Genomic DNA, 25,766 nt, shown 5'->3' with positions numbered 1-25,766 from the left:
AGATTGTTGTTGTTGTTTAGTCATTTAGTCATGTCCGACTCTTCGTGACCCCATGGACCAGAGCACGCCAGGCACTCCTGTCTTCCACTGCCTCCCACAGTTTGGTCAAACTCATGCTGGTAGCCTCGAGAAAACTGTCCAACCAGCTCGTCCTCTGTCGTCCCCTTCTCCTGATCTTTCCCAACATCAGGGTCTTTTCCAGGGAGTCTTCTCTTCTCATGAGGTGGCCAAAGTATTGGAGTCTCAGCTTCAGGATCTGTCCTTCCACTGAGCACTCAGGGCTGATTTCCTTAAGAATGGATAGATTTGATCTTCTTGCAGTCCAGAGATGGCCTCTCAGAAAAGGAAGAGGTGGGGGCTAATCCACTCAGTCTGGGGAGTCAGTAAATGGGAGGGTTGCAAGACAAGAAGTAAAACAAGAGGCGTAAGGTTCATAAGTTCAATTGCTTCTGGCCATGCCGGAAGGAATCTTCAGAAGGGTCATCTTGAGTGATGATACTAGAGGCTTTGTTAGAGCCGTCCGGAGCTATCTGTTTGTTTTTGTAATAAATCCTCCTTTTTAAGGAGCTACGCTTACTGTGTTATCAAGCTGGGAACCTGGACTCCTGACAGAGACCCAACAGCAGGTGAAGCCAGAGCCAATGAGAAGCAGGGCCAACTAATTCTAATTTTGTTCCCATCCTTCTCTCAGTTTTACAAAGGTAATACTAGGAGAAAGCTGACAGGCAATGCCTTCCCCTGGACTGGTTGCATGCAATAAGGCAGGAAGTGGGAACTGGCTGACGACAGGCTGAATTTGGTGGAGCAGCACCCTGGTCACCCTAATGGGCAATCACTGGAAGCATCAGGACTGCCTGCTGAGCCTGAAGGGTCCTGTCTGCCTCTTTCCACCTGGCTTGGGGCGGGGCCTGGAGGGCTCTATAAAGGACTGCTGCTGCTGCAGCTCGACGGAGATGGCTCCTTTTTAAAAAATTGTTTTTATTTTTTATCTGTCATTTTAAATTGTTATTGATATTAATGTTGTATTTTTTAGTTTTAGTTTTTATGATTTATGTGGAAATTGTTTTGCATTTGGTTGTGTACCTTTTGATGTGCTTTATTTATTGTTTATGACTTTTGTTATGTTAGTAATTATGTAAATCTTGTCATGTTGTAAGCTGCCCTGAGCATAGTTTCAAGTATGGAAAGGCGGCATACAAATAAAATGATGATGATGATGCAACGCTGCATTGACTTACCTTGGCATGAAATAAATCAGCAGACATAGGAGAGGACTACACTGAACAGTTTCCACCCATGTGCAAGTTTACTACATGGAGCGAGTGTTTTTATATGAAAGAATATTCAAAAATGCAATGCCCCCTCTTGCAATCTGAGATGGTTCTGAATTCTACCATGTGTAAACTGTCTGTAATGTGACAGCAGAAAACTTGTGACTGGGACTGAAAAGGGTATCTTGTTAATCAGTGAAATCATATCTTTGGTAGCAAGCTGTTCTGTGATCATGTCCTGGATAAGCAGCTGAGCCTGCAGATCTACGAAGGACATCTCCATGACACCACTTTCCTATTAAAATGCTGTTTGCACTATAAATATATTAGGGAGTCTCTGCAACTGAAGGCTCTGGGCCATCTGGACCAGTCCAAACTTTCACCATTGGTTCTACAACCACCTTCTGTTATCACTTGGAACCATCTGGATTTCATTTTTTCCCCTCCTAGTAATGTCTAAAATGCCAGAACATATTTTCTGAAATACATGCGCTGCTGGATGTGAGAAGGCAGGCCAGGACCATGTGGGAAGAACATTTTTCTTTAGCATGGTTTTCCATTTTTTGTCCTGAGCTGCTTAAAACTAAGAACTTAAGATCCTTGCTGGTTCAGACCAATGTCCTTTGTGAGCTACCCAGAGAATTCCTGTTAGGGAGTGGCTATATAAACGCAGTATATGAATGGATACATTTAGTCTAACATCAAGTTATTTGCTGCAATCTCAAGTTCTCTTTCTAGGACAGCCATAGTCAGTTCACAACCCGTCAACATAGGTCTGAAATTGGGAGATTTCACTTTACACTTATGTCGAAGTTCTTTTGCTGTTTTGTTGCCCATTCACCCAGCTGGGAAAGGTTGTTCCTGGAACTTGTTATGGTCTGCTTCAGTTGGTTTTTCACCATGAACAATTCGATGTAACACACAATTGTTCATGACTAACCTTATGACTACTACATTGTTCATCACAGTTCTATAAAATTTAATAAATTCAGTAGCATTGTTTCCCTGGTGGACTCCACTACTTGCCCCCCTCTACTGTGAAAACTGTCTTGTTTATTTCTACTTCCTGGCTTTTGATCAGTTACCAGCCCATAAGATGACTTCTCCCACTAATGGAATAACTGCCAAGTATACTCAGAGGTCTTTGGTGAGGAAATCTGTTGAAGGGTTCCTGAAGTCCAAGTATATAGCATCTACATGATCAGGCTTCCTCAACCTTGGCCCTCCAGATGTTTTGAGACTACAATTCCCATCATCCCTGACCACTGGTCCTGCTAGCTAGGGATCATGGGAGTGGTAGGCCAAAAACATCTGGAGGGCCGAGGTTGAGGAAGCCTGTACTAGATCATCTCTATCTTTATCTTTGACATTCCCATAGAATTCTAAAGGGTTTGCAAGACAGGACTTCAAGTTTTCAGATGCTATGCTGATCATTCTTGAGCAAGGTTAGCTTTGTATTTGCTGGGACGCATCAGTGGGAGTAGTTGGTGGTCTTGAATCTCTGCTTGATGGCTTCCCTGAGGCACAGCGCTGGCCATTATGGGAAGCACCATATTGGACTATCATAAATGGGGAATATGTTGGAATACAACTCCAACCATTCCTGGTCATTGAACATGGTGGCTAGAGCTGATGCAGGACCAGAGCTAGATGGACCTTTGGAGCGATCCAGCACTAATGTTTTTGCTTAATTCTATATTTAGCAATGCATTCAATCAAGATACCTGGGAAAGAAATTGAGCTAACAAAACTCTAGAATACCCCGTCTGAAGACTATCTTGGATAGTTTTCACAAAAGTTGCCTATTATTATTTGATTCAGTCATTTGTTCAGTTGATAGCTTTTTAATAGAATTTTAATGGGGTTGTTTCCTTTTATTTATGTATTGTTTATTTAATGCATTGTTACTTGCTTTGAGCTGTGGTTTATAATATATCAAGTACATAAATAAATATCTTTTTTTCAGTGATGACCCATTTTACAGATTCATGTCAGATTGGCTCCTTTCCCATCCCTGACATGGAGGTGTTATGGAGTTTTAGTAAGGTGCATTCTTTTGTTCAAATAATTCAACTGTGAAATTGTTGGCCATTTAAGAGCTCTCACATAGCATTCTGTTCTGCTGAGCTGTTGATTTGTCAGTTAGTACTAGAACAGGGGTCCTCAAACTTTTTAAACAGGGGGCTGGTTCACTGTCCCTCAGACACTGTTGGGGGCCAGACTATATAGTTTGAAAAAAATATGAACGAATTCCTGTGCACACTGCACATATTTTATTTGTAGTGCACAAAAAATAGGAAAAACAATACAATATTTAAAATGAAGAACAATTTTAATCAACATAAACTTATAAGTTTATGTTCATTAATGACACATACATATGCACAAACATTGTGTGTGTGTGTGTAGAAAAAATATTTACAAAACATTTGTAATGTACATAAATAAAGAGCAGGCTAGTGTATGCTTTTGGAGGTTACTTTTAATGTGTGTTTGTGGGAGGTGATCCTGGAAAGTGCTGTGCCTGTTAACAACTTCCCCAAACTAAAGCCTATGTTGCTGTTCATATTTAAGCCGTATTCCAAGCTTTATCTAACAAAAGTAAATCAGGGTTCCCACATGAACAGTGTCAGCGACAGGAGGGAAAAGCCAGACAGAAAGCAGACCTGAATAAGCAAAGGATGGGAGAGAGGAAGGAAGAAATGAGATAGGGAGGAGGAGAGAGAGAAGAAACACGGGATGGAAAAATAGGGAAGGGGCTCTCAGGCCGTGGGGAAAAGAGCAAGAGGAGGGGGAGGGGGGGACAGGGTGTTGAGCAAGCCGGGATCTGATCCTGCGAGCGGAAGGGATGACGCAGGGCATGAGCAGGAGGGGGGGGGGAGGAACAGGATCCTGGCCCAGACCTCCAACATCCAAAAAGCCAACATCTTCCGCATGTAGGGCTGGATCTCCTTCTGCACGCACTGGAAATAGGAGACCCGGGGGCTATAGCACTCTTCCCGACTCAGGAGGTTCTGCAGGATCCGGCGGTCCCTAAGCAGCTGCGGATCCCGCTTGGCCTAGATCACCCCCTCCACGCACAGCAGTTCCATGTGTCCAGATCCGGGGATGGGAAGAATGTAGGGGCAGAGAGCGCTGGTGGGGGTATCTGGCTGCTACAAGGCGGGGAGCTGGGAGGGAGGGAGGGAGGGAAGGCTCTCTTGCACTCGCAGCCCAGGAGCAGGCTGGACCACCCAGCGGCAGCACCGAGCCCAGCAAAGCAACCTCCCCTCCCCCTCGCTACGCTCCTCCAAGGTTCCTGGCTGCACAGAAGCGAATGAATGTGCGGTGGTGAGAGCTGCAGAGAGGCAGAGCCAGGGCCCAGATCCTCCTCCTCCTCAGGAAGGTGGAAGGAGGAGGTCTGGTCTGCTAGGCTGACTGATGCCTCCCTCCATGCCACGTGAGGCAGCTGCCCTCATAAGGGAGGAGAGACCTCCTTACCACTCCACCCCTGCAAACTTTCTTTTCCCCCTACCAGAATGTTCTTTGCAGGCTTTCTGAGCAGGGAGGGAGGAAGGCAGAGCGCGGGGCTTTCCGTCTGGCCCCCAGTTTATCTGCCACCACGCTTCGTCCCCAGCTGATGCTGACTCGGGCCCAGGCGTTGCGTGGCTGCTGCTGCTCCTTGCAGCTCTGCCCCAGTGCTCCAGGGAGCCAAGAGTGGCTGGGGCGGGGCCTCCATTGACACCAAGGCAGGAGAGGAAGTGCCTGGTGTCGGCTGGAGTTGCAACTTGGAGGGGCACTGGTCTGCTCTCCTCCCTGGCCAAGGGATGCTGAGCATGTGCGGGTCCAGCTGAGCGTGCTCAGTAAGCGGCACCGAAATCACCTGCCCAATTCATTGCCCTTCCTCAGACTTTGAGGGAGGGAGTCAGCAGTGGGTTCTGCAACTGGCAGGTGGGCCGGTTCCAGAACCATAGTTTGAAGACCCCTGTTAGAATTTCATTTCTTGTTACCTTCTGCCTTGGTCACTCCACACCTGGAATACTGTGTCCAATTCTGGGCACCACAATTTAAGAAGGATATTGATAAGCTGAAATGTGTGCACAGGAGGGTGACTAAAATGATCAAGGGTTGGGAAACAAAGCTTTAGGAGGAATAATTTTGATCCAGAAGGCTCTTATATTTTTAAGTACTTAATGAATATAATTCAGTACAATTAAACTGAATTCTCTCCCACAAGATGTAGTGATGGCCACCAACATGTGATAGCTTCAAAAAGGAGTTGGACAGATTCATGGAGGATAAAGCTATCAAGTATCAGAGGTGGTTTACCTCTAAACGCCACTTGCTGGAGAGTTGGACATTCGGAGAATGTAGGAATAGATGGGCCTTTGGTTATGTTCCTGTTGACCATGCTAGCATCCTCTAGGAAGTTCATTCTCTCTCTGTCCTTTCCCAAGTTTGTGACATACATCCTAGCTGAGCTTCTATTATCTCATCATGTCTTTAAATAACCTCCAAGCATCTTGAAGAGATTTTACCCTCTTGACTCTTCCTTTCATCTAATCTCCTTTACCTAATCTCCTCAATTTTGAGAATCATTTGAAATTAACTGTTTCTGTGTTGCTAGGCAGCATTCCGTTTACATATCTGGTGACTCTGATAGATGTGGTCAATATTCCCCACCAAGTCAACAACACTTACACCTCTCAACAGTTCCCAGGCTGGATTAAGGATTAAGTCCAGTGTTGCCTCACCTCTAGTTGGTTCTTTGCACAACTGTTCTCAGGTACAGTCATTTACTATGTTATGTATTTTTTCCTGTTTGCTGCAATCCGAACATACACTCAGTCAAAGTGAGGGTAACTGAAGTACCCAATATTCATAAACTACATTTATGGGCATTGCAAAATATAGAAAGATTGTAACTAAGAGGTCCCATTGTCTGAATTAGACCATCTAAGAGAGAGGTATGGAAGCTGTGGTTCTCTAGATATTGCTGGACTACAAATCCCATCATCCCTGACCGTTTGCTTTGCTGGCTGAAATTGATGGGAGTCTAAAAACGATTATAGGGCCACAGTTCCCCATGCTTGCTCTACGACCTGGATGCAGAGAGAGGGGATTAAGCCAACAGCGGTCAACTGGGAGGGGGGAGTGTATGTCTATGTACCCAAAGAAGGCTGACTCATCACAACAAGACAGATTAAATATCCAAAGCAAGTACCGTAATAAGGCATTGCTTTCTCAGAAAAAAAAGGAGGAGGATGGCCTTTCAGCATCTCTTAGCAACAGGAACAATAAAATGGAGCAGTCAAAATATGAGGTGTCAGCGGGATCTGTCACGCACACAGCATGTGCAGGTTAGCCCCCACCAAACCAACTGAAGGGGCAGAGCTATGATGACAAAATGGGAAGATTGAGAATGCCAAGTGTTCTGTTGTTTCATCACCTTATGGGATGCAGTGACCTTTGCATTACATAAAGGTGTGGGATGGTGCTCAGAAAAGGGCAGGAAATGGAACACATTTCCAGCTAAGGAAGTTCTCATATAAGAGGCTTAAATCATGAATGTAAACCCAACTTGGCAAAAACAGAATTCAGATTCTGATCCACATTCCCTCACACATTATCAGCATACTGTTATGAATTTGTGGGTGCCAGACACCTATAATCCTAGCAAGTGTGAAAAGCTAATTAAGCTAGCTTCTTGACAAGGTTGACGGGCCATTAAAAGAACAAAGGAAAGGTGATGGGACACTAAGAAAACCAAGGAAAGGGGGCTCTGTGCCAGATGACAAATGAGTGGGACCCCTTCTCCTGCTCTCAAAAAGTTAGATGGACAAAGCCTGAGTTTGAGGGCAGAGTTTGCTGTGATGTGACCTACAGTGGCCTTATGCCTGCTATTATCATGGACTTTCTTCCCACAAGGTAGCCTTCTTTCCGTACTCTCCTACCATGCATCCAACCAGGCTGCAGGGCCAAAACCAGCATCTCAGGGTAGTGCTGGTGACCACTGAAGTGTCAACCCCAAGGGGATTTCCACTGCAGGGATACTCCCACCAAACCAACCACCACCTCTATAGTCTTAACAGAGCTCATTATGAGAGTTCTCACCAAACATTCTCACTCGGATACATAAGATTTCTCTTCCAGCAACACGTTTTCTTAGCCATTACACTATACTGTAGTAGCTCAGACTTTTTCAGTTGCAGTTGCCCCCATCCCCAATCATCTCTTCTTCCTTTTACTATTCCATATTTATTAAATGCCACTAAGAGTGCACATGGGGCTATAAAGAGCACAGAAGTAATAATGCCCATGTCTTCAAGGCTTAGAATCCAAATAAAACAGAGATGACAAACCTGAAGGAGAGGTAGTTAAGCACTGATAAACAAGATTTAAGAATAGAGCAGCCTTTTCTTTCTCTCTATTACAATTGCATTAAAAAAACCAATCCCCCACCCCCTTAAGTAAAGTAGTCTTGCAGCCTGGAATCAATCTGCTTCTCTTCTGGTCCCTTGGTGTTCATGCTAGCCCTCAAGGAAGAGGAGCCCCTTCCTTTGTCACCAGCACTGAAACCAAACAGGCTGTTAGTGGAACAACAGATTGCTCCATCCCTTCACCAATATATTTTATATATATATATATATATATATATATATATATATATATATATATATTACTAGCCTGCTAAGACTCTAGTAGTCTGCATTTCCATGTTAACTATTAGTAGATAAATAGGTACCACTCCAGCGGGAAGGTAAACGATGTTTCCGTGTGCTGCTCTGGTTCGCCAGAAGCGGTTTAGTCATGCTGGCCACATGACCTGGAAGCTGTCTGCAGACAAACGCCGGCTCCCTTGGCCTATAGAGCGAGATGAGCGCCGCAACCCCAGAGTCGTCCGCGACTGGACTTAATGGTCAGGGGTACCTTTATCTTTACCCTGCAGGCTAGCAAGCTGTGTGAGCTTATTTGTAAGCCCGTATGAAAAGATTCATAATTTTCTCTTATTCCTGGGCACTGTATGACTATCTGCTAGCTAAATTTAAACTCTGATCTGGCCAGGTCCCCGAATAAGGTAGAGGGGACATCATTGCTGCATCAATGCATTGTGGCTGCATTGAAAGACAAGGCTCTCAGGCATTTCACATGCTCAAAATGGTTTGAGACTCCTTTATTGCAGTTCACCCTCCACACACACACTCGGACTCATCTCCACTGTTATCCTTCAAATTCCCCAAACAGTCCTTCTGGAAGACCCTTCAGCCTACTCTCTTCTGACTTCTTTTCATGAAAGCATTTGTGGGGGAATAATTGGAGGGAGGTGTTGCAAAGGAAAATAAGTGGTGGGTGGGGCAAGGGTTCGGCTCACACATTTGCCCACACTTGCTGCAAAGCAAAGACAGGGTCAGAAATCTGTCAAACACAAAGTTCCAGCCTAAGTCTCATTTGGTTTGGTTCACTGCCAAACACGTAATTCCAGCCTAAGTCTCATTTCTGGTGCCAGCTTGGTGAAAATATTAATTGGATGAAGCAACTCATTAGCAAGGAAATGTAGCTTCCAAATCTTATGGTTAAAAACAAGAAGCCAAAAGCAACAACAACACATTGCCATTAAAATCTCTTCTCCTATGATATACTTATAGCCTATTTCCGTAATAGCTTGGCAAGGGAATAACATTATGGAGGCTATAAATATCTCCCAGGGTGCTGCTTTGTTTCTTGCTAATGCTGCTCTGCTGGACAATAAATCCAGGAAGGGTGATGCCTGCTAGTGTAGCAGGTTGGTCCAACAACAACCACTGCCACAAGTGCAGCTGAGTCTATAGCTATCAATGGAGCATATAAGGGATGGAACCTGGGAAATTTGAATGGTCAGTCATCATGATGGCTGATTCTAAGAACTGGCAGAGCCATGTTGGGAGGAGCCATTAAGTCAACCAACCACGCCTTTTCAACTCTGCTGAGACAGGAAAAAACAACAACAACTAGCCCTTAGGTAGACAACATGGTACCTCCCTCCACAGATGTTGCTGGACTACAACTCCCATCATCCTCAGACATCATGGCCAATGGTCAGGGATGATAGAAATCATTGCCCAACAACTTCTGGAAAGCACCTCATTGGCTACCCCTGAATTAACAAGAAGAGCATTTATTTTTGAAAAACATTTAAATATCATCTCTCACTGAAATGAGGTGCTGTACATGATACATAGATTAGATAAATACAACTCTCTCTCTCTCTCTCTCTCTCTCTCTCACACACACACACACACACAAACAAACAATAAAGCACAGCTGCAATCAGATAACTGACTAAAAAAACATTTTAGGAAGGTGGCAGAATGCCATCAAGGATGATACCTAACTAAGTTTTGGTTCCATAAAAAAGGTGCCACAACCAAAAATGCTCACCCCTAGTGACTGCCAGTTGAACTTTTATTACCTGTGGCACCACCAAGAGGGTCTCACTAGATGACTGTAGTGGAAAAAACCAAAAATGATCCTACAAAAATCAGAACAGATGGACATTTCAGCCAGGCCTGTGAAAACAGCAGCACTTAAGTGGCCTATACTATTTTGGAAAGTTCCTGCAGACAGCTACTTGAGGCCACAATGACACCAGCATCATGTCCCTGGATCAAGTCAAAGTTTCCCTTCTGCTAGTCGCTTCCATTTGTTTAAAACAATTAGCTATTCTCCATGTATACGGAGGGTGCTTGTGAGAGTTCAGCATTGCAGAATTCCAGTTTTCTCATTGTTTTCACCATGTTCCACTTCATCTCACTCTGAATCTATTTATGCGGTCTCTTTTTTTAAAAAAAAAAGGAAGGGTGAGCCTTTTAAATTGATATGGACCTACAGAATTAATATTACATCAATAATCTTATTTGGGAACCCAGACTTTTAGTTGCACGTTACAAGGTTCATGGGCAAACACTACTAAATTAAGCAACTGAAGTTATGACTTTACACCAACATTTTCCATTTGACAACTAGCTAGAGTTAGTAATCCTGAACCTTATTGCTGAGGTGTGGGGTGGACAGGTCTTCTCATAAGGTGATATAATTGTTAATCATTATAATTATGATTAGCTTTCAATGATACTCAGATCAAAGACATGCAAGTTCCCCACATACTACTGAAAAAATTAAAGAGATTAGCACTGATGCTGCTCTGTCATTTTGTCTAGATGCTCAGGTTGGTAATGCCATACAACAACTGTTCGGTACACTTTGTCCTTCTCAATACAGTCTACAGAGGTATAGAATCCATACACATCCTTCTGTTCACCATACCCCAGAGGGGTGTAATTCATTGCTTTCATTCCGCTCAACATAAATGTCAAGGCAACATTATCACATGTGGGAATATAAACGTAATTGCTTTGAACTCCTGGGCTATAGCTTCGTCACCGGAAGAGGAGTACAGATATGACCTGGATACTAATCCAGTATGCCAGAGATTTGCCCTGGTGCTGGAAGTTGATCATAACTAGATCCATAATTATTTCAAACATGGAGGGTATTGGAAGAAAGAGGTTATAAGGCAAATAAGAAGATATTCTTTCCATAAATCTTGTTTAACCAACATGTCCCTGAGCTAAGAATATGAAATTGCACAATATGCATAACTAGAGTTGCTTCCAATATTATTCAATATTTGCAACACAGTGATAGGAGATAAAGCATAAGACAGTATTTGTTGCAGTATTAATAGCTGCTAAGCAAGTCTTGGACTGGTCAATACAGACCAGTCATGGTTCAGCGGTAGAGCATCTGCTTTGCAAGCAGAAGGTCCTAGGTTCCATCCCTGGCATCTCCTGGTAGGGCTGGGAGAGACCTCTCTGAAATCCTAGAGAGCAGCTGAAATCCTAGAGACCAGTTAGTGAAAGCAACCGTTTGCTAGAAGGACCAATGGTCTGACTCATGCTCCAGTATCTGAATAAGAGTTCCAGTCCTCCTTTCTTTGTTTTTTCCTCTGGAGCTTTCACCATGAAAACCCTCTCTTTACTGCTGAATCAGAGCTGGAGCATCGCACGGGACTTGGCCTCGGTGGGGGAAGCTTCTCCTCCTCCTCGACTGTCCTCCAGCAGCCGCTATCAGCTGCCCAAGGGAGGAGGCTGGTAGCAGCAGCCATGGAGAGGCAACAGGATGCTCTCTCATAGCTGCCACTGCTGCCGCCACCACCACCACCGTCACTTGGTATAAGTGCTGGCTCATCCTTCTTCCTGAGCTCAGCAGTGGCAGCACTGGTGGGGGAAATATGGAAATTCTGGGATCAAATCAGAAGCTAGGATGGGTTTTGTAATTCCAGGGCTGTTCCTAGAAAACAGGGATACTGGGAGGGTCTGCATCATGTAAGTCACCCTGAGCTCCTCAGAAGATTCACACACAATAATGCTAATTGTTCAAGTCCAGGGGTCAGCAAAATTTTTCATCAGGGGGCCGGTCCACTGTCCCTCAGACCTTGGGGGGGCAGACTATATTGGGGGGGGATGAACGGATTCCTATGCCCCACAAATAACCCAGAGATGCATTTTTAATAAAAGCACATTCTACTCATGTAAAAACACGCTGATTCCTGGACTGTCTGTGGGCCAGATTTAGAAGGCGATTGGGCCGGATCCGGCCCCCGGGCCTTACTTTGCCTACCCATGTTTAAGTCTTTTCACAAAAATGGATGAGCTACTAAACTTAATCCAACTTTCCCCAAGCTGAGAGGAGCTTGCCTAAGTAAGAACTCAATAAGAAACATAACTTTTGGTCTACTCTTAGCTTTTCCTCTATAAGGTTTGGAACTTGGACCCTCTAATTGTTTTCTTTGATGCACTGTGCAAACCTAGACATGACATTCATGAGACTTTGCACATATCCTTTCAGTTCCAGCAAGAAGAGATGTTATCTGTGGAAGCATCCAGCTGAGTTAAAAAATAAAACTCTGAAACAGCAGTTACGAAGCATAAAATGCAAATAACACGCTGCAAAATGACAACATTTAGTTGCAGGAGGGACTGAATTCCTAGAAACAACCAGCCAAATATGAATTTTATATTAATGGGCCAAAATTGGCATTTAAGTAAAAATCCAGGCTTATAGGTGTTGGTAGTATCAGAGGATGAAATGGTAAAATTGAACACTATGGGAGTATTAGGTTGCAACTAGGAATGCTGTTGACTTCTGATAAAAAGGGAAACAGGAGTGTAAACTGCTGATGTTTGCTTATTTCATGTCTAGAACTGTTTTCAGTTCACAGATATGTAATTGATGACATTTCCCCCCAATTGCATTGGAAATTGTTTCCAGTCATTGGAAAGTGTTTCCTTTAGATTGAAATGAATGGAGCCAGTGTGGTGTAGCAGTTAGAGTGCTGGACTAGGACCTGGGAGACAAGGGATTGAATCCCCACACAGCCACAAAGTTTGCTGGGTGACTTTGGACCAGTCACTCACTCTCAGCCTAACCTACCTCACAGGGTTGTTGCGAGAATAAAATAGAGAACAGGAGATGTATATATGCCACCTGGAATTCATTGGAGAGGTGGCATATAAATGAAATTAATAAAATGCCGTGGAATAATGTAACAACACAATTAACTGTGTCTTTAAGTACATAAAATTCCTACATAGTCGACAGCTAGACAATTATTGTAGTTTTTGATGGAAGCCAAACTGCAGCAGAATGGAAACTGCACTGCATGTGGCAAATATGGGATGGAATGAAGAAAGATGTCTCCTTACTTCTCTAACTGCAACCATACTTAGCGTTATACAGATATCAGTGGGATTTCTCTGTAAGCAGAAATAGGATCAGAATGTTAGGCTGTTTCCAGGCAGAAGATTTTGTTATCAGGCACATTGAATATGTGTATCCAACACATACTAGGTTATTTCTTAATGCCTTTGGTTGCTGCTGAGCCATTCTATTTCATATTTTCTGTGTTAAGATCCACCCCAGAAACCTGAGAGAGAGCCAGAATTTAGTGGTAGAGCACACACTGTGAATGCAATAAGGTTCCAGTTTCAATCCCTTCCACAGCCCAGCAAGGGCATTATGATCAGCAAATGGAACCTGGCCAGTTTTGCCATGGCTTGATGATTATTGGTATGTGGTAACATGGTGATGGCACCAATGTTGTGGAATGTGCTCCCTGCTGAAATATGAGTCGCACCATCACTATTGGCATTCTGCTGGCTCTTGCAGACCGACTCCCTCCACTTGAACTTCCACTTATGATCCAGTTGTTTTATTTGCTTTTAAAACTAGTTAATCGTTATGCTTTTTAATAAGCTTATTTTATTGCATATTTTAAATATGGGTGCTTTTAATGTTTTGATGGCATTGCTTTGTTGTGTGTTTTAATTATGCATGGGTTTTATAACTGAGTTTAAGCTTGCAAACAGAAGTCATTACGACATATAAGTGGAATATCAGTGTTTTTCAAACTTGGACTATAACTCCCATAATCCCCGACCATTTGTCCGGCTAGCTAGGGATGCTGGGCATTGTAGTCCAAAAACAGATGGAGAGAGACCCAAGTTTGAGAAATACTGTTATATAAATCAATAATGATAATCTCTGGTATTTCCAGGTATGACTGTGAAAGACTCCTGTCCTGGAGACTTTCCCTGAGTCCTTTTAGATCATCTTTTCCCAACATGCTGCCCTTCAGAAGTTTTAAACTACAAGTCTCATCAGCCCTAGTTCAAAACAGGGGGGCTCCAGGTTGGGAGAGCCTGGTATAGATGATACAGTGTTGGACGGACCAATGCTTTAACTTGGTATAAGGCAACTTCCTACGTTCTTAACCTTGCTCTTTAAAAACAACATTATCAGCTACTCTCTAGAAGACATTGGATTCTGTTCTAGAAAGTAAGATTCCTCACTTTGACTTTCAGTGAACAAAGGTCCCTTTTCCACAAGTCTGTCATAAGTCCAGAATTAAATGCACGCTATAGGGAACATTGTGTCCCTCCAACACCTTGGTATTTTTATCTAGGGAAAGTGGATGGAATGGCCTCTGCTGACTACAACTACAGTGAAGAATTTACTCAAAGCCAGCAAGAACAGAATCCATACAAGGTAGATAAAAGGCAGCACTTTGAATTGAATCCAAAAAGTAAATGTGAGCACAATTTTAAGAGAACTATCGTGCTATATTGCCTGCAATAAAGGACTTCTGAGTTAAGTTCACATAGATACCAAGGATGACCTGCTTTCCACTGGTTCCTTACTGGATTAGGAAAGTGCTCCAGCAATTCCACCTCAATATCATTTCATGCATGTTGAGACAGCAAAACAACACACATGCACACAAACTGAACTTTGGCTATTTGTCCTTGAGAAAAACAAGCTAAAAATCAGTGCTCAGTAGATGCCTGATTGCAGGCAATTTACAGAGTACATAGAGTGCTTACTTCTAAACCTGCCGCACAATCGTCTTTGACTGAAAAAATAAAGCAATTTTATTGTTCTTGGTATCTGGAAGAATATGCCAAGATATAAGAAGAATTAACTTTTGCTAACATCCATCAGAATGATCAGACTAGGGTTTTGTTTGGACAGTCCTTAAAAGAAAAAGAAAAAAGAAAAAACCATCACTGCTGCTGCTTATTGGGCTAAACATTTTTCAAACAGCAAGGCTACTCTGATTTTATGAATCACTACACCGACTGATAATAAGGATTTGGGATGGATCATAATGGCGGCTGCATGCCCAGAGTAATGGAATGAATCCAAAGCATCATAAGCGGAGGGAGAGCAGCTGCTAGCACTGTCCCATAAAATGCTTGCACAGATGCTAAGTGGAATGTCCTGTTCTGGTCTTGCAGAGGCCAAAGGACAAGGCAGCAAGGCAGGTTGATTGTTGCAGCACCATGGAGAGTTCCCAGTTGAAAGCGATCTGAGGCTTCTAAAGCCTCAGTTTCTTGCCCACCTCCGCAATGCTCTACCAGGTTCTGGAGAACCCGGTTTTCTATGGGTCAACCCCTGAAGTCAGGCACTTCTCCTGAGACCTGTGGCCTCCCTGAGATCTGTGGCCTCCCACCTGGTGCACTTCTACGGTTGGACTGATGAGGTTACGGAATGACTTGTGGAGCAAGACTGCCCATTGCTAAGGCTACATCCTCAAAACATTGTGTACATGCACAGTGAGGAGCCCATTACTGGAGCAGCCATTCTCACCAGATGTGGCACGGCCACAATGCACAAAGCAACTGTAAGGCGCAAAGTGAGTTGAAGAGTTTATGTAATAGGAAAAGAGATAGAAATGAGACACCCACATTCCATTTCAGAAGATCAGCGAGCAGACACATACCTCAACCCTCCTGCTTAATACCACACACAACTGTTACTCAGAAGCTCCAGTATCTGGCCATCACATTGGTACTACAAGTAGAGTAAATGTGTTACAAACAATTAACTGGACCCAGATACCAGATGAGCAGGCAAGAGATACAGATCTATTTGCTTTTTAAGAAAATGGTGACCTTTTTCCCCTGTGAAGATTGCACTGTGCTAGCTATTATGAGATTTAAAAATTATTTTAATTATTTGTGTAAGGGTGGTACCTGACTAAACAGTGAGATGAGCACAATGACTTTGAGCTGCATAGTGTAAGTTCCTCCTCTCCTCTCCCAAGACCTGTAACCCAACTGCAAGTCCTCTAAATCTGTTCCAGGGGTTCCCCCTAACCCTGTAGAGCAGATATAGGGCAATGTGTGGAGTGTGGAAAGGGCAGGGGAGTTACATTACACAGATTAAAAAAATGCTGCACTGTCCTAACCACTGGATAGCACCCAAAACATTTTTTTAATATATCAAGGGAGCTTACATAGAAGACCCAGGTGTCTTCCATTAAGACTCAACATACCCAGCAAGGTCACTGCATTACATGCTTTCAGACTGTGGCCTGGAATGTGCTACTTTTAAAAAATGAACGTATTATTCCCTCTAATAGCAAACTCCAGTGGTAAGTGGCAACTTTTTGTTGCAAGTCTCCCTTGTGCTATTTAAACCTGCATCCATTTAACCTTGCGTCCAAGGGCCTTGAGACATCTTTCCCTCCTCTGCGCTGAAATCTTTTGTGTGTCTCGCATCCTACAGTCAAAATCCTAAATGGAATCCCTGCCTTCCTCTATGCTTTTCAAACACCATGTGTCTAAGATTTTAAGGAAGAACTGAAATAGTTTTCTACCCAATGGCAGCAGACATGCAATGAGACAGGATGGGATGGACCAGGCCAACTTGGCTCAAGTAAGATGCCACTTTAGTTACGTCTCTGTCAACACCAAGTATCCTACCATAGCTAGAGTACATTTGTAATACTGGGGCTTGAGCCTGGACAGAGAAGGTAAAATAATTAAATAATATGGGTTACTTTAGTTTGGGGAGAGGGTGGCACTGTGGGTTAAACCACAGAGCCTAGGACCTGCCAACCAGAAGGTTGGCGATTTGAATCCCCACAATGGGGTGAGCTCCCATTGCTCGGTCCCTGGCTCCTGCCAACCTAGCAGTTCGAAAGCACGTCAAAGTGCAAGTAGATAAATAGGTACCGCTCCGGTGGGAAGGTAAACGGTGTTTCTGTGCACTGCTCTGATTTTCCAGAAGCGGCTTAGTCATGCTGGCCACATGACCCGGAAGCTGTACGCTGGCTCCCTCGGCCAATAAAGCGAGATGAGTGCTGCAACTCCAGAGTCGGTCACAACTGGACCTAATGGTCAGGGGTCCCTTTACTTTAGTCTACATTTTGCAGTAGATATCTGGGATTAAAGCTAAATAATTTCTTGTCCAACCCGTAATTGTCTAATGACTGGGAGATTTCGCATCATTAGTATTTCAAAAAAGCAAAAAGCAACTGTTGAGTCATCATGCGCTCCTCTTACCTGGAAAATGTTTATAAGAGGAGAAGGCAAGCAAAACTTAATATATGCAATCATTGAATATTTTCATTTTTAAGAACATGAACCCCGATGTAAACAAACCTGAAATAAAATTCAATCAGAACCCATTCAAGAGCAGCCTCGAGTGTTATGATTTGTCACTGAAGAAGACCAAACAGTCAAAACACATTTGGCAGTCTGAATTGTAATCTGCTTAAGCTGTGGCTGGCTAGTTAAATCATTCTCCGGCTTATAACAAGCATATGTATTTTATTAGTGGGTTGAAAGATTTCATATGTTTTGTATACTGCATTTTTATATGTTTTATGTATGATAAACCAATTGAGTAAAATTTGCTGGATTTTTATGGTTCCTAGGTTATTTTTGTGTGTGACTTAGATTTGAGCTTGATCCATCAGCCAAATGCTTTTGATATGCAGGTTCTGTTTTTGCTCCTTCACTCTGTACAGCTTGCCAAACGCTCCCTATTTTGAAGAGGTGCCTCTTATTTTAAACAGGTTTCACCTCTTTATTTTTAGATCATTACAAGGCCATAGAAGGAATAAAGAACAGACAGCAAAGTGCCACAGCATCCCTCATTTCTGAAATGCAGTTCTGGCACCCTGACCCCTGCAGAGGCACACAAGGCTCGCAACACAAGGCACTCTGCGCAAGAAACGAGTTTTGCTTAAAGCTCCTCTGCCAATTTGTTCATTTTAAAGACTACATTTCAGAGACATGAAGGGCTTGGTATGTTCCGCACAAAATGTACCCGTGGAGTTAGAGGACAAATGATCTCTCCTCTGTATACCTGCATAAATCCCCTGAAGTTAATGGAACGTTGCTAATTTACAGCAGCTGGTTCCAGATGTGGAAAAGATCTCATGCTTCACACAGTCCAGATCATTATCAAGGAGACCAACACAGGAGGCACTCTGTTCCCAAACTGCCAACCATTATCATTTGAAGTATCTCTTTCTCTCTCTCACACACAGGGTGCCATACATTTTGCTTTATCCGTTTTCAAAGGGATCTGCAAATACATGCAGCTCATCCCCCTAGGATTGTGTTTTATGAAGGGTGGTATATAAAACTCCCTAAAAAAACAGAATAAATAAATACTTGGTAAGGGATGGGGATGGGGGGGGGGGGAGAGAGAGAGAGAGAGAGAGAGAGAGAGAGAGAGAGAGAGAGAGAGAGCCAGCCTGCCTGCCTGCCTGCCTGCCTGCCTTCTGAACTATCGCAATCTCATTCCTACATTTTCTATGTTGTGCCTGGCAAAGTACCGGTGATAAGTAAATAATCCAGAGTGGCAACTGGAGTAAAGATAAACCTATTGCCTTCACTTGCATGTATGCATATTGAATTTGCATTATGATACTATATGCTAACTCTATATAGATATATTTAAAAAAATCAATTGAAGGATTTTTGTTTGGAGCTGGGCGAGTCTTGATTTTTAATCCAGGGGTGGGTGGTGGAGAATTCACCCAATGAACTGCAGGACCTAATTATATGTGGAACATGAAATCAGACATGGAAAGTGAATCATATGTGGGTGGGGTAAATTAGGTGCTCTATTGTAGCACTCTTCGGACCCATATTACTCATGTGCAGGTCTACTGGTAAGTTGGCTATGATATTACTATTTGACTATAAGAGGAAGAGTTGTATCTCAATGGTAGAACATCTGCTTTACATGCAGAAGGTCCAGGGTTCAATCCATAGCTGTCAACTTTTCCCTTTTCTTGCAAGGAATCCTATTTGGAATAAGGGGATTTCCCTTTAAAAAAGGGAAACGTTGACAGCTATGGTTCAATCCCTGCTGTATCCAGGTAGGTCTAGGAGTAACTCCGACCTGAACCCCTGAAAAGCTGTAAAAATCAGCATAGATCATAGTGAACTAGATGGACCAACGGTCTGACACATTTTTTAAAAATAAAACAAATTAAATAAATAAATTGTATTAATATTATGTTGTGACAATATGTAGCAAAAACAATTATACATCAAATACCCTGGCTTCTCATACAAAAAAGGAGAAAACAAATGAAATAAAAGAGAGAAAAGGAAATGACATTTGAAGAGGGAAGAAAGGCAAAATAACAACCCTCCCTACAATAATACCAATAAAATTTAAAGGAAAAATATTGTCATATTATTTCATTCCAGAAATGGAAAAAACAAGGCCAACCTCTCCATAAATTTATTTCCTTGATTATTTAGTATGTGTTTCTGTCATGTGTAAGTTTTAAGATAGTTTGCCAAGTTTTCCTTAATCAGTTATTATACTGGGATCATTATTTTTGTGCAATACACTGGTCTGACACAATTCAAGGCAGCTTCCTATGATTCCCCAACTGAGGGAGATCCTAGGGGGATCATATTACTTTGAGGGTCAAGCTCAAACCCACTTCTGGACCAGAATGCTAGTGTGGTACAGTAGACATAGTGTGGGGTTAAGATGTTGCAAGCCAAGTTCAAATCCCCACTCAGCTCCGAATCTCACCGGGTCACCACAAATAACTCAATCAGCCTAACCTAAGCCACAGGGTTGTTGTAAACTGCTACCGAGTGCTGGGAAAGGAGTTTGTAACAAAATAATGAAAAAGCCATTGTTGAAAGGCAGTGAATGGGGGCTCCTTCCTTCACCGTGTGCCAAATCCAGGCCACATACTTCATTCAGGCCACATGTTTACAATAGTTGTATGAACTGACTCAGTGTAACCTTGGATAAATTGCTTCTCTGTTCTCCCCTGTGCATCTTTTGCCCCCTGTGAAGGACATGAGAAGGGAACCTGTGGCCTTTCAGATGTTTGCTGAACTACAACTCCCATCATCCTTGGCCATTAGTCAACTTTGCTGTGGCTGATGGGAGTTGTAGTTCAGCAGCATCTGGAGGACCAAAGGTTCTCCAACCCTGCTCCAGAATGGAGTAAGAGAGGTACCATTTTAAATGCACATTTCCCACAAATTTGCAATGTTTCTATACTGGTTGAGTTTGGCTTTTTGTCAAGGTATGATCTTCGTTCACCAGCAAAAGGATCACCTGTCTTTTCTTACAGAGAAACCACCCACCTGCTTGTACAGGAATACAAGAAAACAGAGACACAACACAGAACAGGAACCATAGATCTATGTGGACCAAGATGCTAAGAGATTATCCAACATAGATTTATACTCACATCTACCCACATCTACAAGACACTCTTATGTCTCTCAGTCATCAGAATACTTTCGATCTCTTTTTGATGAGATTAGCACTTTACCCCACAGCACCCCCTGCTGTTCTCCTAGTGCCCCAGCATGCATTCCCTGTTGCTGCAGATTCTCAGAGAAAATCCAGTGGAAGCTCTAACCGGAAACGTAATCCAAAAAAATGAAAGGGGGAAATAGATGAGTGGTATAATGCTGTCCCTGTTAGTTGCTTCAGCATGCAAACTGGGACTCTGCAGGCAACAAGTACCATGATCACACATCATTTTGCAGTGCAGAGAGAGGGCTGCAATCTGTACTGGAACATGAGCCCCGTAGTATGGGAGAAAAACAGAGATCTCCGGAAAATGGAATATCAACAGAGAAACTCCACAGTTAATTGCCTCAAATCTGACCTGGACCCCCTCTCTGTTAACCCTTGAAGGAAGCTCCTTCCCTTAGTGAATTTACACTTCTGCCTTGCTCTGCCTTTCCAGCCCCACACTTGCCTTCCATACCACCTCATGAAGCCCCACTTAAGGCTGCATGATTGGCATGTGCTTCCAAGGTCACAGCTAGCATGGAAGCACAAGGATGCACCCGCCCCCTCCGATCTTTCCCAATTTATTATCAATGTCTACTTTTACCAGCAGAACTCTTTAAGTGGGAGTTAGTAAAACAGTAGCATTTCCTTCCTCCTTTTGGAAAGCAGCCCTCCCTTCCCCACTTTCTCACCTGCGTGCTAAATTTAAAGGAAACATTTGTGAAACGTATTGATGAGAACCACCATCTACCATTATTCCACAGCCCGGCTTTATACCCTCCCACTCCACACTGCTACAAGGTGTGGAACTGCCGCCGGCTGACAAAGGTCTGCTCGACACAGGTGGCACACTCCCCCACTGCAACTCCCGTGCGTGCACACAAAAACACGCAAGCATAGAACATGCAGCATTGCTCATCACATTTCAGCACACGAGTAAGCCACCACATGCTCAGCTAGTCATCATGTAGACACACACACATAGACATGCATCCAGGAATATTACATGTCATGGATGTCAAGTGCCACCATCATGTTTGCATGCACCCCCCCTCAATGTTTGTTTTTAGACACATAACACAGATATATGCTCAATAGTTTATGCAAAACACTAATATACAGTGCTTAAGAGCACAGCGTCTTCCTGGAGTGTGCTTCAGGAAGACTGCAGAGTACAACCGAGGAAATCGGAACAAGGCTTCGAACATGAGTCTCAGCCATGTGAGTTGGCAAATATCCTAAGTTTTCTCCAGCTACGCAGCACATCTCCTCCCAGCCCCCAGAAACAAATGCTTCTACATTCAGGCAGGTTATTGACCTGGCTTTTTATTCATTTTTCTGTCTAGAAATGGTTAGTTTTAAGTGATTTCACCCACAGCCTTTGTTCCTCGTTATCATGTTTGGTTGGATTTCACATCATTGTTAACCACCTTGGACACCTTCACGGCAATGCAGGATATAAATCTCTTCAACAAACCTATAAATCCATCATTAGGTCTCCTCCAAAAGGACTCTCTCCCACCCTATTCCTTATGATGTCAAACACAGCTCGGGCTATTCAGACACTCTCTACCATCTCCCGACAGCAGAATGAAACCAGTTGTCCTCAGTCATGCCTGCCTGTCTTTTTGGGATGTTACCGGGGGCTAACTTAGTGGGCCCAAATATGAACCATCCACCCACCTCGCTGCTGCCCATCACCATGGTATCTGACTCCGTGACGCATAAAATCAATAGCAACACAGAACACTCAAATTCTGCTGCCAAGCACAATCACATTCAGTGGCTCCCTTTTCCTTAACACTATATGTAATCACTACAAAAACACACACAGAGAGACACACTGTTGATGGCAATTAACATTCTCTTCCCCCAGCCCTCGTATCAGGAACCAGGTACCAGGTACCAAAAGCATGAGCAGGTACATTTCAAGGTCTTAAGAACTGTGGAGTAACCAAGAGAATTGCCAAGGCTGGCTGGGGCTCTGTATTGACAGAAGCAAAACAATCGCTGGCATTTGGGGGTGTTGCACAAAAGAGGTAAATAAGAGGGAAGACTACTTCCTCTGCATACACACACACACACAAACACAAAACACAAACAAGCATCCTATCCATCTGACTTGAAATAGCGAGTACGGTAAACTGTAGAGTCTCTCCATTTCATACTTCATTGTTGAAAGCCAACACTCCCCAAGGCACTCGTGCCATTGGTTAAGGCCCTATACGGCTGCTTTTTCTTCCACCGGCACAACGCTGGACTCACCTGGGTGTCAATGGAAGGGAGAACAGCTGATGCCCGGGCAGACGCTCCCCCTTGCCATGGAGTACTTGTCCAAAGAAAGCTTTGCGATGAAGCCTGGCTTAATTGCTGTGGCAGGTCTTTCTTCTTTCCCTTGTCTTCTTCCCTTTACCACCCACCCCCCTCCTTTAAAATAAAAAAAGGAAAGAAAGAAAATCCTCTTTATGCAGCAGCCACCGTTCTCCCCATAATGATCACTGATGCGATGCCCATTCATTCAGCTTTTCCTCCCCCTTCCGCCTCTCTTTCCCGGTCTCCTGGATTGAGGTTGTTAGTGATGCTGCAGCAGTGCTGAGTGAGATCCCCCTGAGAGTACAGTGAAGAGAGGTTGGGAGGGGGAGAGAGAGAGAGAGAGAGGGAGAAAAAGGCAGAGATGCAAGAGAGAGAGAGAAAGAAGAAGAAGGAGGCAGGCCCCAAAACCAGATCTGGATTTGTAGGAGCCTGGAATACTACAAACACACACACACACACACACACACACACACACACACACAGATATAATGGAAACTAGGGCAGGAAAAGAGCTGGGCCAAAGCTGCCGCTGCACATCGTATTATTGTGCCTCTGGCAACCTGAATCATGCATAAGGTCAACGCACCAGAAAATCTGAGGCACTCAATAAGTTATTAGCAAGAAGATGCAGGCAATATAAAGAGGCAGGCGACAGACAGACCCTGTTTGGTTGGAGGCTTAGTCAGTGCTTTCACAGCACGCCTTGATTTTTAGAGATGGGTAGAGCTCCCCAGCTGGAATGAAATAGCCACAGCTCAGCAGCAGGTGAAATCCGGCACGAGATAGTAATAATAAAAATCCAATCCACAAGCAATTGCTGTTTCCTTTCATTTGAGGCATGTATTTTAAAAAGAACAGGAGGGTGGGGAGCCGCTTGCTATTGTTGTGACTGTTCCACAGGCCAGAGAATGACAGCCTGACAAATTAGCAATAATGACCATGACAATAACTCCTTGCATTTCCCAGCCCTTCTGTTTGCAAGCTGCACAGCAGAAAAGGGCAATTAGAGGCTCAGTCCTCAAGTTTTTTTTTGTTTCTGAGGCGCTTCATTGAAGGCTATGGGATTTTGCAGTAGATGGCGATTGAGTCATGGCATGGCATGGTCTGCTTAGGAACAATGTCATATAAAATTCCACTGTTAGCAGCAGTGAAAAGGTGTGTTTTGGGAGGTTGGAGGGGGTTGTGCTATTTTGTTAACCCACTTAATTTTACATGTGATCCAAGGGGCAGCATATACTGTAGTCCACCATGACCCCCATGCCCACTGTGTTTTCATCCAGAAGTTTATAAGCAATCGGAATTTCATTTGCATACAACCAAGGCTGCAGATAGTAAAGGCATATGTTGTACAATCAAAATGCTCATAAGTCGAGTTCAGACATGCAGACAAACAGTTAGAAAATAAGGGCTGGCCAGCCCAGCCCAGCCCCTCTCATTCTTCCACTGCCCATTCAGAGTGGCAGTTCTAGGTCGATATTTTAGGTCAGTCACTAACTTGCCCTAGTTTTTGTGCTGAAACAATAGTAAAATAGATCCAAAGCTCTCAAAAAGCAAGTTGCAACGTGAGCTATTGATTGGTTCAACTACTTCTCGTGGCACATCACTGGCATAAATGGGATTTAAACATACTTTCTAATCCATTGCTTTCATCAATACTGTGTTTATTTATAAGATTTATACACTGCTTAATCAAAGAGCTTTCTGAGCAGTGTACAATATGTATGTATGTATGTATGTATGTATGTATGTATGCTGTTGTTGATATGGAGATTGAGGCACATCCTAACTTCTGCTGATTTCGTGTCAGGCTCAATCGGCAAATTCAATTATAGTTGTTTGGGAGGTGTTTTGCAACACACCTGCTTCCCTAAAAGATCAGACTTCTTGTGATAAGGAAAATGCCTTGAAAAGTGTGGGATAACACTTGACACAGTGTCATCTAACCTCTTCACAGACAGATCAAACATTAAACAGGCAGCAACATCCTGCTTCCCTGCAAAAAAAAAATAAATCAGGATGAATGTTCAGTGAACAGGTTGTCTGGAAGCACTGATAAAGCAAAAGTAGAGGCTAAATTTAGAATAACCTGTGAAAAGAAGCTTTTAATACACATTTTTGAGAGCTATTCCAGTCAGATTACATTTTGGCCTGTATTGATTTATTCACCATTTTATAGATTGCATTCTAGCCATTTCCTGCTCTGTGGTCCATCTCACCTCCCTAGAAATCAACTCTGTCATTTTAACACTTCTCTTTCAAACTAATACAATAATAACATTAGATCTGTTTTCTCTTTTGGAGTGGGGACAATTGTGGCCTAGCCTAATGCTAGATCCCATGGAGAAAGTTCCCAGACCATGGATAGCTCCATGTGAGTAACAGACTCTGACAAAGGATGGGAACAGACTGCAGCTTTTTAAGCCTCATCTTCAGATTACTTTGTCCAAATTCCACCCCCTTGCAGAGAACTTCAGAACTTCAAAGGACCAGCCCTCAGGTCTAAGGACGGGCACTCTTCCAGCATTCTGCAGACTGGTGATGTACAGTGAGAAGCATCTGGTTCTTCAGGCTGAAGGGAAGGTTCCTGTGAAGATCTGAGCTCTGGCCTTATAGAGCCTGCATGTCCCCCTTTCTTCAGCAGTCAGCTCAGAGCCTTGAACCTGACCCATCTGATACTGCAGCAGCAGCCTCTGATTCAGTGTCCAGACCACTTCTAGATTCAGGATGCCTGATCTGGGGTGTATGTGAGGCATCCAGGGCAAACCCCACCCACAATGTAGAGGGGAACATGCATTGTTTGTTGTCACCTGACACCTTCTTACACATGACAACATCTGTATGGAGACCACAGACAGGTTACCACAAAATCAGTGCTGAACAGCCTTTCAGTGACTGATCCAATTAAGATGCAGTTAATCTGTGATTAATGATATAATAAACTAATCACACCTATTAATTGAGTAACTTTATAATTCAACCCAGTTAAAGTTTGCCAACTACTCCAGCATCCTCATCAGTATTGACTCATATGTACACTGTTTCAATGATTTTGGAAAAGGCTTCAGTCTCAGAGAAAAAAAT

General features: G+C 43.4%; 1 protein-coding gene across 2 annotated transcripts in view; it reads right to left on the bottom strand.

The window, feature by feature from the left end:
* Positions 1-22,761, bottom strand: part of DLGAP4 (DLG associated protein 4) — a 332,308-nt gene extending 309,547 nt beyond the window's left edge. The window contains exon 1 of one of the 2 annotated variants that reach the window (XM_081009208.1): positions 22,638-22,761. The gene's annotated coding sequence lies outside the window, so the exon portion shown is untranslated. The remainder of the gene's footprint in view (positions 1-22,637) is intronic. The other variant, XM_081009210.1, reaches the window with a different exon arrangement.
* Between the last annotated feature and the right edge of the window lie 3,005 nt (positions 22,762-25,766).

This window comes from Podarcis pityusensis (genome assembly GCF_964106645.2).
Source record: "Podarcis pityusensis genome assembly, chromosome: 6".
Classification (NCBI taxonomy): Eukaryota; Metazoa; Chordata; class Lepidosauria; order Squamata; family Lacertidae; genus Podarcis; species Podarcis pityusensis.
Note: the sequence above shows the minus strand (reverse complement) of the source record. Positions and strands in the feature narration are given on the sequence as shown.